Source organism: Rhinoraja longicauda, chromosome 12 (assembly GCF_053455715.1).
Source record: "Rhinoraja longicauda isolate Sanriku21f chromosome 12, sRhiLon1.1, whole genome shotgun sequence".
NCBI lineage: Eukaryota > Metazoa > Chordata > Chondrichthyes > Rajiformes > Arhynchobatidae > Rhinoraja > Rhinoraja longicauda.
Window position 1 is genome coordinate 4,700,133 of NC_135964.1, and position 14,803 is coordinate 4,714,935.

The window sequence follows — 14,803 nt, forward strand, 5'->3', positions numbered from 1 at the left end:
TGTTATGAAGGCCAACATTCCATTGGCTTTCTTCACTGCCTGCTGTACCTGCATGCTTCCTTTCAGTGACTGATGCACTAGGACACCCAGATCTCATTGTACCTATCGTCTGATTCAGCACTTAATCCAGAGAACTATAGAGTCAGGAAGTTTATGAAGCACTTTATAGGACTATGGTGAGGCCGCATTTGGAGTGTTGCATGCAGTTCTGGGCGCCCCAATACTGGAAGAATGTAGAAAAGGCGCAGAGATTTACCAAAATGATGACTAGTTTAGGGGTATTAGTTAAAAGCTGAGATTGGATAGATTTAGATTGACAGAAGTAGGTACACTAATGAGAGGTATTGACAGATAGGCGGTCAGAACCTTTTTCCCCCAAGGTAGAAATATCAGATACAATCGGGCAGAGCTTTAAAGTGAGAGAGCCAAAGGTTGAAGGAGATGTGTAGGGCAAGTATTTTTACACAGAGAATGGTGAACAACTGGTACTTACTTCCAAGGGTGTTGGTGGAGGCAAACACAATAGGTGGCATTGATTACAGTTTTAGATAGGCACATGGATATGCAGGGAATGGAGGGGTATGGATTATGTGTAGGCATATAGATAGGGTTAATTAGGGATAGTCAGCATGGGTTTGTACGTGGGAGATTGTGCCTCACGAATTTGATTGAGGTTTTGAAGAAATAACGGAAAAGGTTGATAAGGACAGAGTCTATACGGGCTCCCGCAAGACATTTGATAAGGACACACATGGCAGGCTGCTCCAGAAGGCTTCAGCCTTTGCTTTCCCTCTCTCTCCATCACTTCCCCCTTCCCAGTTCTCCCACCAGTCTGTCTCCTACTACATTCTATCCCTGTCCTACCCACTCCCCTGACATCAGTCTGAAGAAGGGTCTCGACCCGAAAGGTCACCCTTTCCTTCTCTCCAGAGATGCTGCCTGTCCCACTGAATTACTCCAGCATTTTGTGTTTACCCTTAACTTGATACAGAATTGGTTTCCTAGTTAGAAGCAGTGGATGGTGGTGAAAGGTTGTTTTTCAGTCCTGTGACTGATGGTGTACCTCAGGGATCTGTGCTGGAGCCTTTTCTTGTTTGTCATTTACCTGAGTAACAGCAGTGCAAGTAGTAAATGGTATACTCTGCAACCACTGTTTCGGGAATTTGCTCAAGATGGTGAGATTCTTTGGAGTTGTAGGAACTGTACACATGCATACAGTAGATCAGATTTTTTTAATCAATGCTATTAACCTGTGCATATCAGATGTTGGAAAGACTTTGGGGTGTCAAGAGTTAAGTTCATGATGCTCAACTTCTGATCCGCCCTTATAGCCACGGTATTTATATGGCTAGTCCAGATTCTGGTCAGTGGTGATGCCATGTCAAGGGAGATACTTAGATTCTCTTGTTGGAGTTTTAGGGTATGAACATACCTTAATGATATCCTGGCCTTGATCCATGAAGGCATGAACTGCAAGAATTGTTGGAGAATGGTAAATTGAATTTATGATTGGGCAAGCATCAATAAATAATCCACATTTGACCTGAGGAGGGAGAGAAGGGCACTGATGAAGGATTACTGTGGGTTGGCTGAGCACCGCGAGGAAAGAAATGGATGCTAGGGAACTCACGATGCTAATCAAGATGTCTTACAGAAGAGGGGGTGCTGAGATCTTAAAACACATTATGATAGATAAATCCCCATGACCAGCTCAATTGTATCTGAGGACATCATGGGAAGAAATTCTGAGGCCATTGACAGAGATATTTAGTTTAATTTTAGCCACAGTTGACATGCCAGAAACCTGGAGAAGGGCTTTGTTTAAGAAAGGAAAAGCCTCAGAGCTACAGACTGGTGAGCCTTACACCAATCTCCAATTCTAATCTCTTTATCATAACCTTTATTAATATTATCATTCTATTTGCTGTATGATTGGTGGTGGTGCTTTCTGTTGCTGGCCCAAAGGTTCTGGAATTCTCTTCCGATATGTCTTCACCTTTCGACTTCTCTTTCCTCTTTTGAGGCAGAACTTAAAACTTGTCTCTTTGAATAAGCTTCAGTCTGTAACTTTTCTTTCGATGGCTCGGTGACGAATTTTGCCTTATATCATTGATATACTTCAAGACATTCTGCTGGTTGTAGCTGGCCTTCTGAGAATGTCACAACATCATGCACGGGATCCAGCAAAGAATGAAGATTAGTATGCTACAGCAAAGTGTCACCTGGCAATGTGCTTGAATAAAACTGATTGGGAATGTGTTGGTAAAGTCTCACAATTCAGCCTTTTAGCTCACATCCTATGCAGATATGACCAAACTTCAGTTCTATGTCACACCAATGGCTTCATATAAATCATTTGTTATCAGCTGGAATAATTTGCTTGTTAAGGGTAACTAACCCTAACTGATCCATAAATGAACACTTCCCCAGAGTTATAGATTTGTTACAGTACAAGAGATTATTTCAATGCCAGTATTTATCGTACACATAAAACATATGTTGCTTCAGGCAGGTATATTGGAAACATGCTCTGCTTTTTGAGGCACCAATTGAATCAAGTAGAAACCAATAAACAGCTAAAAATACTTATCACATTAAGTTTGGGTCCTTGTCGTCTTATGAAAAATTGTGTCCTTGTCGTCTTATGTGTCCTTGTCGTGATATGTGTCCTTGTCGCCTTATGAAAAATTAGACCTTCTTCAAACTCTGGACAAATATGGATGCTCATTGTGCAGGGAAATCAGTTGAAAATACACAATCTAAATGGTGTTTGCTCCATTTGTTTCCTGAGGTTGCATTGGACATGGGATGCACAACTACTGCACACGTTTCAGAGCATTCTCAGTAAGTCTTTGTGGATAAGACTGGGCAATCTTTATCAGCAGTGTAATGGCCGATGGCATTGGAGATAAGTTCATTCTGCTTTCATGTAATGTCTATTAACCTGCAACTTTTCCTTGCATGAGCGGTTAGATATAGATCAGAACTTAAATTTTATTATTTTCTAAACTGAACCAAGGACACCAATGCTCTGCATGGAGTTAACTAACTTAGCACAGCCCCCAGATTGGATCTGGGATGTCCTGCTGTGTAAGGCTCAGTTACAAACTGAATTTAGCAACTCACCCGTCAGAGAGGTGCCAAATATTTCAGTTATGATATATTGTCAAAGGTTTGGCACTGTTGGCCAATTGTGGAAACTAAACACATGCGCATCTAATTTGCAGTGAACCATACTTTGTGTAATATCTTGAGACCCAAGATCCATTAACAGCTCCAAGAATATATCATGTGCAGTCCAGTTCACAAATAACATTCCAAAGTCGTATCTAGAATGCTTATGCACATTTATGCTAAGGACAATAACTAACTCCATATGCAATAATAAGCCACCTACATGACAACAAGCACATAAAAAAAACTGATCGTGTAGATGCAAGTATATCATTTGGGTTATCAAGTGGCACCTCCCTTCATTGGTGTTTTGTGGAGTTAGGCCCACGACACCTTGGGAAGGCTCAACAGTTAGTTCTGGCATCCCAGACCAACCCACTTCAATGCCTGCCCTCACCACCTACCTACCTACCAGTGTCTACTAAATAAAGAAAACTACGGGCGCTGAATTCACTTAAACAAATGCTAAACACTCGCACCCTGTCTTCCACTCATCCTAACCCATCATTAAACACCACAAACATCAACCTCGCATAAAACCGGGATACACTTACACAGAATACACTTAAAAAGAAGAAATATACATACCGCATATGAAACATTTCCTTTCTGCCCCCACCTGACACTATTTATTCTGCACCAAATCCACCTACTGCCTTGTTCTGCTGCCCCTGACATCTGCTTTACGCCTGGTGTAAACTCTGTCCGCGATTTCCATGCTCTCCAAATAGCGACGTGGTTGATCCTGCTGTGAAACCTCTACAACCCACCTGTACCAGGTGTACTCTTGCAAACCATCCTCCCTGCTCAACTCTCTGGTGCCAATTCTCCATATCTAAGCTTTTTCCTTTCATAAGCCTCATCCACTAAGTTCTCCCAAGGCACCGCCAGTTCTGTAACATACACTATCTGCTGACTAACTGACCATAACAGTATATCAGGCCTCGAACTAGTGCTAATTATTTCATGCGGAACAACAAGCTTTCTTCCCAAATCTACCTGCACCTCCCAATCATTGGCTTCCCTTTAACTGGCCGAACTCATACCTGTCTGAAAACCTCCCTCCTCCACCTTTCTCTCTCTCTCTCTCTCTCACGGATAAAATGAATCGCTACACTCCCAGTCCCGATGCCGACTGACTGCACCTGTGCTCTCCGCCTCACAGTTGCTGTACACTCCAAGACCTGGTTATGCCGCCAAGTATACCGACCCTGAGAGAGACTAGTCTAACACCCTGACAAAATGCACCTCGACGTTGCCACTTCGGAACACGGCACACACGCCACCTACCCATTGTTTGAGGTCCTGCAGTGATGGTACACATCATAAATAGCCCCATATAAGAAAACATACATGACCCTATCTCCATGCACCACAGGTCCTTCCAGCTAAACCTCCCCTTTTCTACACTTCCTGTGGTATCAGTGTTGGTTTATTATTGGTATCCATGGTGTCATCTCTACTGTTTCCACATCTGCACAGTCATATGAATTTCCTTGTCACCACTCCAGTTAATAAGGGATATCTTCTCCATCCCAACCTAGTCTGTCAGGAAAGGTTGAGTCACCACCTTCTGCCACACTTGGTCTTGTCTGATGTTAGCTTTATCCTCAGTCACAAATTCCTTGTGTTACATAGAAACATAGAAAATAGGTGCAAGAGTAGGCCATTCGGCCCTTCGAGCCTGCACCGCCATTCAATATGATCATGGCTGATCATCCAACTCAGTATCCCGTACCTGCCTTCTCTCCATACCCCCTGATCCCTTTAGCCACAAGGGCCACATCTAACTCCCTCTTAAATATAGCCAATGAACTGGCCTCAACTACCTTCTGTGGCAGAGAATTCCACAGATTCACCACTCTCCGTGTGAAGAAAAACGTTTTCATCTCGGTCCTAAAAGACTTCCCCCTTATCCTTAAACTGTGACCCCTTGTTCTGGACTTCCCCAACATCGGGAACAATCTTCCTGCATCTAGCCTGTCCAACCCCTTAAGAATTTTGTAAGTTTCTATAAGATCCCCCCTCAATCTTCTAAATTCCAGCGAGTACAAGCCGAGTCTATCCAGTCTTTCTTCATATGAAAGTCCTGCCATCCCAGGAATCAATCTGGTGAACCTTCTCTGTACTCCCTCTATGGCAAGAATGGTGGTTCTTTGGCTGCTGTGTTATCGTCGCCAGCCTATCATCTGTAGCTCACCCCCAGTTGCCTTTTGCACTTCAAATTCTAAGTCTCCGCAAAAGACTGCTTGTCTTTAATGGGATTGGGGTATTGTGCAAAGCTGGATATTCAAATATGGTGACAAACTGTAATGACTTCGTTTTTCAGCAGTTTTGTGGCCATCTTTGTAGCATTCTGTGATTTTCCACAGTGGTATCGAGGTGATGATGCTTGGGCTGGTAATAAAAATGCCAGTCCTTTGTGAATTGTTGCAGTCAACACTTATTAGTGATCAACACGTCAGGGATGATGCAACTCTCCTTTGAGTTTGAAAAGGACCACTGCTGGGATGGGTGATTGAAAAATAATGAACTGTCACGATACATTTTCCCATAAAGATGAAACAGACCTAACCTGCCAAAATCTGAGATTTGATGAAAGCGAAGTTTCCTTTCGTTGGTTTCTTTTGAGAAATTTGCGGTCATCACTTTTCCCGCACAGTCCTTGATCTTCCCATTTATCCTTGGCCAGCAGATTCTGTTTCTTCCTGCAGATGTCGTTTTATACTGCCATCATCGAGTCTGTCCTCACCTTCTTCATCATGGTTTGGTTTGGCTCAGCCACCATGCTTGACATCCGGAGGCTGCAACGCATCGTTTGATCAGCTGAGAAGGTTGTTTTATTTTAGATTTAGATTTAGAGATACAGCGCGGAAACAGGCCCTTCGGCTCACCGAGTCCGTGCCGCCCAGCGATCCCCGCACATTAACACTATCCTACACACACTAGGGACAATTTTTACATTTACCCAGTCAATTAACCTACATGCCTGTACGTCTTTGGAGTGTGGGAAGAAACTGAAGATCTCAGAGAAAACCCACGCAGGTCACGGGGAGAACGTACAAACTCCGTACAGACGGCTCCCGTAGTAAGATCGAACCCGAGTCTCCGGCGCTGCATTCGCTGTAAGGCAGCAACTCTACCGCTGCGCCACCGTGCCGCCTCAATCTTCCCCCCATTGACGAACTGTACACTGCAAGGGTCAGGAAGCGAGCGGGCAAGATCATCTCTGACCCCTCTCACCCTGGCCACAAACTCTTTGAAGCACTTCCCTCTGGAAGGCGACTCCGGACTGTCGAAGCCGCCACAGCCAGACATAAAAACAGCTTTTTTCCCCATGAGCAGTAGCTCTACTCAACAACCAAAAGTCTGTAGCCTCCTTTTGCTCTGGTATTTTATTTAATTCTTCACATGTTTAAACTATAATGTCTTATTTTTAATTGTCTACTGTACATCTTGTTGTTACTTGTGAGCAAAGCACCAAGGCAAATTCCTTGTATGTATACATACTTGGCTAATAAAATTTATTCAATTCAATTCAGAGGTAGAGATTCATCCCTAGACGTGAGGAGTGAATTGTTTTATCCTGTTGTTTCTTCATAGCTTGCACCCACTCTGAGATTAGATCAAATTAAATGTTCAATTTATCTTTCACATGGCAGTACTGTCCGAGAACATCCTTAACCTCTTTGTATCCCGTCCAAATAATTTGCTTGAGCTATTGCATCCTAACTTGTGTGATAACCTCCTGCTTCACTGGTTGAAAGATTGGAATATATTTCGTCACATTGAATGCCCCAAGTTTAGTATGCCCATCATTTCTTGTGCCTCTGCTGTTAAACTCTCTTTAGATGTTTCTAGTAATACACAAATTAAAAATTTAATCTAGATAAAATCAAAATTGTTCCAAGAAAATTCACTATTTTATTTTTAAAGTATGTTTAAAAAAATTATGTGGCAATCAGTTTATCTGGAATGACATGAAATAGCTCTGAACTTTCACTGGTCATTTGTTTGGAAGGTTCCCTATCAGAAGGCCTGCCATATATTTCCAGATTTTATGGTTTTCTGATACAAATAGCATACCGCATGTGCATCATGTCAATGCTCTGAAACCACATAAAAATGTAGTTCAAATCACCGAATGAGAATCCCACCTCACTAGTCTCAAAACTAGCCAACTACCGGCAATAGTTTCTGCACTTTGTACAATCTAATGGCCATGACAAAGGTGACAGGTATAAAACCTTTGCTATGAATTGAAAAATATTCTGCACTTGCAAGTTCATTTCAATGTATCTGAAGTATAAATCTAAAATCTTCAGTCAGCTTCAGAATAGCTGCTGCAATTCTATTTCGGATGCAACGCAAAACCATGGTTTCGAGAATGGTTCTCGTTTTGAAGTGATAACATTCTGCTATCCCCAAACTATTAAGTTAGAAACTCAACAGATACTGCAAGAGGGACAAGACCGAACTAAATTGTGACAACTGCTGTCAAACACATGAAGAAAATTCACATACAAATTCATTTGTGTGGCATTCCCTTCTGTACCCACGACCATTTCCACATAAGCACTAGCTTCAGAAAAATATTGATAAAGCTAATGCTGACCCTTTAGATTATATTCTCCAGTCCTCGTGATATAGAGCACAAGAGGGCACAACAGGTGTAAACTCTGAATCAAAGATACTAGTGGAGGGAGGGATGGAGGGAGGAGGGAGGGAGGGGAAGAGGGTTGAGGGGAGGCGGTGGGATGGTGGGGGAGGGGGTGGGAGGGGAGGGGGGGTGGAGAGGGTGCTGCACCAATGCAGGAGAGGTTTGGGTCTAGTTGGTCTAGTTTATAACTATTTCTTGAAGAGTTGCTGCTTCGTGATCTTTAAACTTTGGATGTTACTGATTGAATATTTGCACTAGAGATCCATTCTGTCTGTATCAGGCCAATTGATCCTATTTAATGAACTGTTCTTCTTTGCTTTCTCTGTTAATTTTAATTTCACCCCAGGAGCTGTATCTCTTTTTTTTTAGTTTAAAAAGTCATAGAAGCAGAGATTAGGCATTTGCAAACAATAGAACTCTACTGTATCCACAATATAATTGAAAAGACTTTATACTTAGAGCCAAGAAAATTTGAATTGGTGAATTGATTAGTTAAAAACCTTTGACAGCCACTAAAATGGCCAATGCTGCCTGACGTGGTACAGAAGCATGAATCCAATTCAAATAGACACAATGGTGGAGCAAATCACTGGGTCTGGCAGCATCTCTGGAGAAAAAGGAAGGGTGATGTTTCAGGTTGGAACCCTTTTTCAGACGGGGGGGGGGGGGGAGGTGAAGAGCTGGTATACATCAGGACCTGATCTTTTCATTGGTTAGCTGATATGTGAAACAGTACAACCCTGTATATCTCGCACACAAAATTATGTAAATCTGACCATGAATGACAGAAATAAAAAGTGTTATCCTTGTTTATGAAGTTCATTTTTGAATGATGTAAGATTGAAGGGGGTTGGTGCAATATAACCCACAAATATGTCGTTATGAGATATTCCCATTTGAAGAATCCATAAATCACAAAAGAAATCAAGGTGCCTATGTTAATTGACCAACTTATTGGTTGAATTTAAATATGAAATTTTTACAGGCGTTAATGCATGTAACTCATTTTTCACAAAAGTGAGGGTAGCACTATATTACACCGAACCCCTCAATTATATGTTAAATTCAAAACTAAACTATGGGAGCAATTTACATTATTCATGTCTAAAGCTAGCACTTGTGTGTCAGTGTAGGTATGTACACTAATACAGAATGAAAAAATATCTTGACATGTGTTCATAGTTATTTTATTCACAATATTAGGATTTCTGAAAATAAGTTTGATGTCACTGATTGCGAATGTGTATGGGTAGGCCCTAATGAAATGTATGTGAGAACAGTGATCATGATAGGGAGAATCATGTGCTGAGAAGTGTGTGCATGACTGAATATATATTATATATATAATATATATATATATATAGAGAGATTGAAAGAAAAAAGTTGCTCTACAAATAATTAGAGGAAAGCACAAGAAATAAACTAGATGTGTGTGTGTGTGTGTGTGTATATATATATATATATATATGCATATAAATAAACCAATAAGGTCGAATCACCTTTATGGTTTATGTATATCATGTGAAAAATAAGAGAGAAATAGAGCGTTGCTTTAAATCAAAGTTGCTTCTGATCCATAAGGAACTTTGAGATCTATTTATCTCTATCTTGCCTCTCACACACACACATTTATATATTATTTATATTTATATATATATATGTTAAAATTGTGCAGTGTGTTTGAGCAATACAAGGTGTTATGTTCAGCACGGCATAAAGATAAAGTGCACTTACACGCCTGAATCGTGCCAGCCTTTATTTACCCAGCATTCTCGGCTAATAAGGAACACCCACTCATTAACATGGCACATGAATATGCATAAACACATTACACTGCTCTCTGTTTTTTTAAGTATTAAATCCAAGTACTCAGTTACAATTTTGGTGTTGTGATACTTGATTTAAACCCATACCTTTTACCATATCTACAAAATTTCAAATGATAAACATAACACATTTATTTTACATATTCACACATTTTCCTTTTACTGGTGCAGTGAGTTATCCAACTTACAAATTTAACCTAATTACTGGTTTGCGGTTCCTGCCTGATCGTCTAACAGTAACAGGTGCAACAGGCGTAACAGATATACATGTAGACTCAACTGTTGGCTTATTTGGCTCTATTTTAGTACACTGACCTTGACCAGAGAAGTCTGTTTCTTTATCTGTACTAACTGGATTTTGTGTATCAACCACAATAGTCTTTTCTAACTGACTTTCAGATGAATACTCAGGGATTAGGAATTCATGCTCAGTTTTTGGTTCATCTTTGGCTGGAATTATTGGCATGGACACTTTTGATCTTGTCTCCAACATCCACCAAGTATCTTTTTGTTCCACACACTTCCACTATTTTCCCAACATCCCATTTGTCTCGACTGGGCTAGTTGGGAGGACTGAGAACACGAACTTGCTCATCTGGCTTGAAGCTCCTCTCCTTTTTGTGGGAGTCAAAGTGGCGTTTTTAACTTAACCGTTTTTGCTCAACTCTCGAGGCCAAATTGGGTTGAACTAGACTTAGGCGTATTCTTAGCCTTCTCTTCATCAACAGTTCTGCAGGTGAGTAACCCGTAGTTGTGTGTGGTGTGGTTCTGTACTTCAGCAAGAAACTAGCCAAACGATGTTTCATGCTGAGCTTTGAACTACCCTGCAAAACGTGTTTCTTGAGAGCATCTCTGACCACTCTAACAGACCTTTCTGCCGCCCCATTGGAGGCTGGATGGTATGGGGGAACAAGTGGGTGTTTTACCCCGTTACACTGCATGAATTCTTTGAGCTGTTCTGAACGAAACTGAGGTCCGTTATCAGAAACAAGTTCTTCTGGTAAACCATGACATGCAAAAATCGATCTCAACTCATCTATGGTACGCTCAGCAGTAGTGCTTGATCCCATATGCTTAACCTCAATCCATTTGGAACGACTATCTACTAGTACCAGAGAATTATCATTACCCTTTTCACAAAAGTCTACATGAACTCTCTGAAACGGTCTACTTGGCCATGACCAGGGTTGCAGTGGTGTTTTTGGTGGTTTACTGCGGCAATTTTGACACACGCTACATTTGCTCACCAGTGACTCAATGTCACTGTCTATACCAGGCCAATACACAAAACTTCTAGCAATTGACTTCATGCTTACTATGCCAGGATGTTTGGCATGAGGTTCGTCCATAATCTTGTTTCTTAAAGACTCTGGTACAACCACTCTGTAACCCCACTTTATGCATCCCTGCTCACATGATAATTCATGGCGTCGATTATAGAAAGGCTTCAGTTCCGAGTTTGATCCACTCTCGATTTCAGTCCAACCATTCAATGTCTGTTCATAGACACTCTTCAGCACAGTGTCCTTCTCTGTTTCAGCTGCAATTTCTGTTGCAGTCACTGGAAAGTCTTCATCTACGACTTGCAGTGTGTAGATTGAGTTCTCACTTCCCACATCAGAGTTCTCATGGGGCAATCGGGACAACGCATCTGCGACTGCATTGCATTTGGAGCTTCTGTACTCCACCTTGTAGTCATACTGGGACAACAGAATTGCCCAGCGCTGCATTCTAGATGCCACCATGGAAGGTATAGCTGACTTGGGACCAAGTATCACTAGTAGTGGTTTGTAGGGTGAATGGTCTGCCAAAAAGAAACTGGTGGAATTTCTTGATTCCGAACACAATGCTGAGTGCTTCCTTTTCTATCTGTGCATAGTTGCGCTCACTTGGTGATAGGGTGCAGGAGGCAAAAGCAATAGGCTTAACCTGTCCGTCGTCCATTACATGGCAAATCACTGCACCTACACCATAACTTGAAGCATCGCAAGCAAGTTTCATCTCGCGCGTCGTGTCGTAGTGAACAAGGAGTTTGTCATTTGTCAGGTTTTTCTTGCAGATGTCGTATGCACGTTGTTGTTCCTTTCCCCACATCCAATTCTCATCCTTTTGTAACAGATGATGTAGTGGCTTTAGCACGGTTGCTAAATCTGGAAGGAATCGTGCATAGAACTGCACCATCCCAAGGAATGATCGTAGCTCTGACACATTGTTGGGCTTTGGAGCATTCGTAATTGCTTCAACTTTAGCCTTCACAGGACTCAGTCCGTTGGAATCTACTTTGAGTTCAAGGTAGACCACCTCCGATTGCGCAAATTTACATTTGCTCTTTCGCAGTTTGACGTTGTGGCAGTTCAGTCGTGTGAGAACTTGCTCGAGTATCTCCAGATGTTCTTCCATGCCCACTGTGAATATCAGTAGATCATCCTGGTTGCACACACAGTGTGAAATGCCTTGCAACATTTTGTCCATGACGGACTGAAAGATTTTCGGGGAAGATTTCACACCATAGGGCAGCTTTGTATAGGAATACAAGCCCTTATGTGTGTTGATGGTCAAGCACTGCTGACTTTCTTTGTCAACATTGAGTTGGGCATAAGCGTGCGACAAATCCAGTTTAGTGAAGACTCTTGTTCTGCGTACAGATCCTGCGAGGTTGGCAAAGGATACTGTTCGTCGTCAACAGCTTGGTTGATTGTGAATTTGTAGTCACCGCATAGTCGAACAGTTTTGTCAGCCTTGGGTACAGCCACAATTGGCGTTGCCCAGTTGCTCTGGTCTGTCTTCACGAGTACTCCATTCCGCTCCAACCTGTTGAGTTCTTCCTCCACTTGTTGCTTTAGCACATATGGTACTGGTCTTGGTCGACAATACACAGGTCTCACATCTTGCTTCAGTCGAATGTGTGCAGAATACCCTGTTATTCCCGTGTAACTATCAGCAAATATTTCAGCATGTTTGCTTACGACATTTTCAAGACGTGATTTGGACACATCGACGCTGAATGTTCTTCCAGTCTAATTTTATTCTACTCAGCCAATCCTTTCCAAGGAGGGTTGGTTTATTTCTGTAGCTGGCCACTATGATGGGCAGTGTTACTGTGGAGATGTCAACTGCCTCACCATTCAAAATCTCCACATTACTGACTGGCCATTGCACTGAACTTGACAATTCATTTGTCCGCATCTCTCCAAGGCTTCGCTTGCTTGACCTTACTCTCGGACAATGGTGTCTGTGAGAACTTTGTTTCATACAGATCTTTGCTCATGACCGAACAGTCTGCTGCCGTGTCAATACACATATCATTAACCAATAATTTAATTTGAAAGTCCTTGTCTTGACTGGTTATAGGCTTATTGACATCAGTTGCATGAATGATGTACAACCCAAGTTCATTGTCATCCGGGTTCATCTCTAAGTTGTGAACTCCTTTCTGGTGATGTCGCATGTTTCCCACATTAAGCGGCCCGACATGCTGAGGCGATATGGCCTTTCTTCTGGCAGTTATAGCACTTAGCTGTTTTGAACTGACAGGATTGGGAAGAGTGATTACCATTGCAACGATAACAACTGGCTGCACTCGGTTTCACCACCACACTTCGGTTTCAGTTTAGCCCCTTTTGGTTTGACCATAGGCGCTGCTTTGTGACTGTACATGGCCACTGCAGTATGTGGTGAACGAAACTCACGAGCATTCTTTGATGCCATCTCCATTGTAGTAGCAATCTTGCATGCTATCTCAAATGTAAGATCAGGAGTGCTCATGAGTCTGGACTGAATTCGTTCGTCCACTAGACCACAAACAAATCTGTTACGTAGTGCGCGTTCGAGAAAGGTTCCAAAGTTGCAGTGCAACATTAATTTTTTCAAGGCAACAATGTACTCACTGATTGTCTCGTTTTGCTTCAGGTTTCTCGTGCCGAATTTGTAGCTTTCTGCAATTTCCAGAGGCTTTGGGTTGAAGTGCTCCTCTAACGTCTTTATAATGTCACTGAATGGCATATCTTTTGCCTTTATGGGTGCAAGGATATTCACGAGTGTGCCGTACACTTCAGGTCCGATCTCCGTGAGCAGAATCGCTTTCATGCGTTCACAAACGGCCTTGTTTGTTGCAGCCACTACCTCTCCTTCACCACTAGTCTCCATGATGTTGTTTGCTTCGAAGAACATGTTTGCTCTTTCCATAAGTGCTGACCGGCTCTCTACTTTTGTCAAAGATGCCCAGGCTTCCGATGTAGCCCGTGGATGCCGCCATTTTGTCCCTCTCTCTTTTTTTTAAATAAAGGAACGAGGAAAGTTTTTTTTTTGCACAAGCTCAGATTTCCTGCCTGTTCTGGTGTAGCAAAGCACCTAAAACTTAGCAGTACAAAAGCCGCTATGCAAAACAAACTCAGTCTCCTCCATAATCCTGTCCTCATCGCCAATGTTGTTATGTTCAGCACAGCATAAAGATAAAGTATGTACACACTCGTTGCCTGAATCGCGCCAGCCTTTATTTACCCAGCATTGTCGGCTAATAAGGAACACCCACTCATTAACATGGCACATGGATGTGCATAAACACATTACACAAGGGAAACTGCACAAAAAGAGGGGACTGGGAAGGGAAATGGGCAGAAACATTAAGAAATAATAAAATCAGAGAAATTAAGCAGGGAGAAGACATTTAAAAAATAAAAATAACAAAACAGTGAGTTGATGGATGAGATATATTCTGCATTTTAATGATTTCACCACACTACTGTCCGTCCCCCCACGACCCTGATTACACAGCTACACAGCGAGAGGCGCCATAAGCGGACGGCGGGGTTTGCTTACTAAAATGGCGGCCAACACTTCAGTATAGGATGTCAACTGTGGTCTGAAGAAGGGTCTCGATCCGAAACAGCACCCATTCCTTCTCTCCAAGATGCTGCCTGACCCGCTGACTTACTCCAGCATTTTGTGATACCTTCGACGGAGGTTCATCTTGTTACTCAAGTATCTTTGGAATACTGACGATAAGGGCAGTTTGCGGCCGCGGTGGTTGCTGGGAGGAAGGGTTGCGGCCGCGGTGGTTGCTGGGAGGAAGGGTTGCGGCCGCGGTGGTTGCTGGGAGGAAGGGTTGCGGCCGCGGTGGTTGCTGGGAGGAAGGGTTGCGGCC

General features: G+C 42.4%; 1 protein-coding gene across 2 annotated transcripts in view; it reads right to left on the reverse strand.

Annotated features, from left to right (window-relative positions):
* Window positions 1-14,681, reverse strand: part of map3k7cl (map3k7 C-terminal like) — a 129,947-nt gene extending 115,266 nt beyond the window's left edge. For both annotated transcript variants that reach the window (XM_078408911.1, XM_078408902.1), the window contains exon 1: window positions 14,479-14,681. The gene's annotated coding sequence lies outside the window, so the exon portion shown is untranslated. The remainder of the gene's footprint in view (window positions 1-14,478) is intronic.
* Window positions 14,682-14,803: the final 122 nt, after the last annotated feature.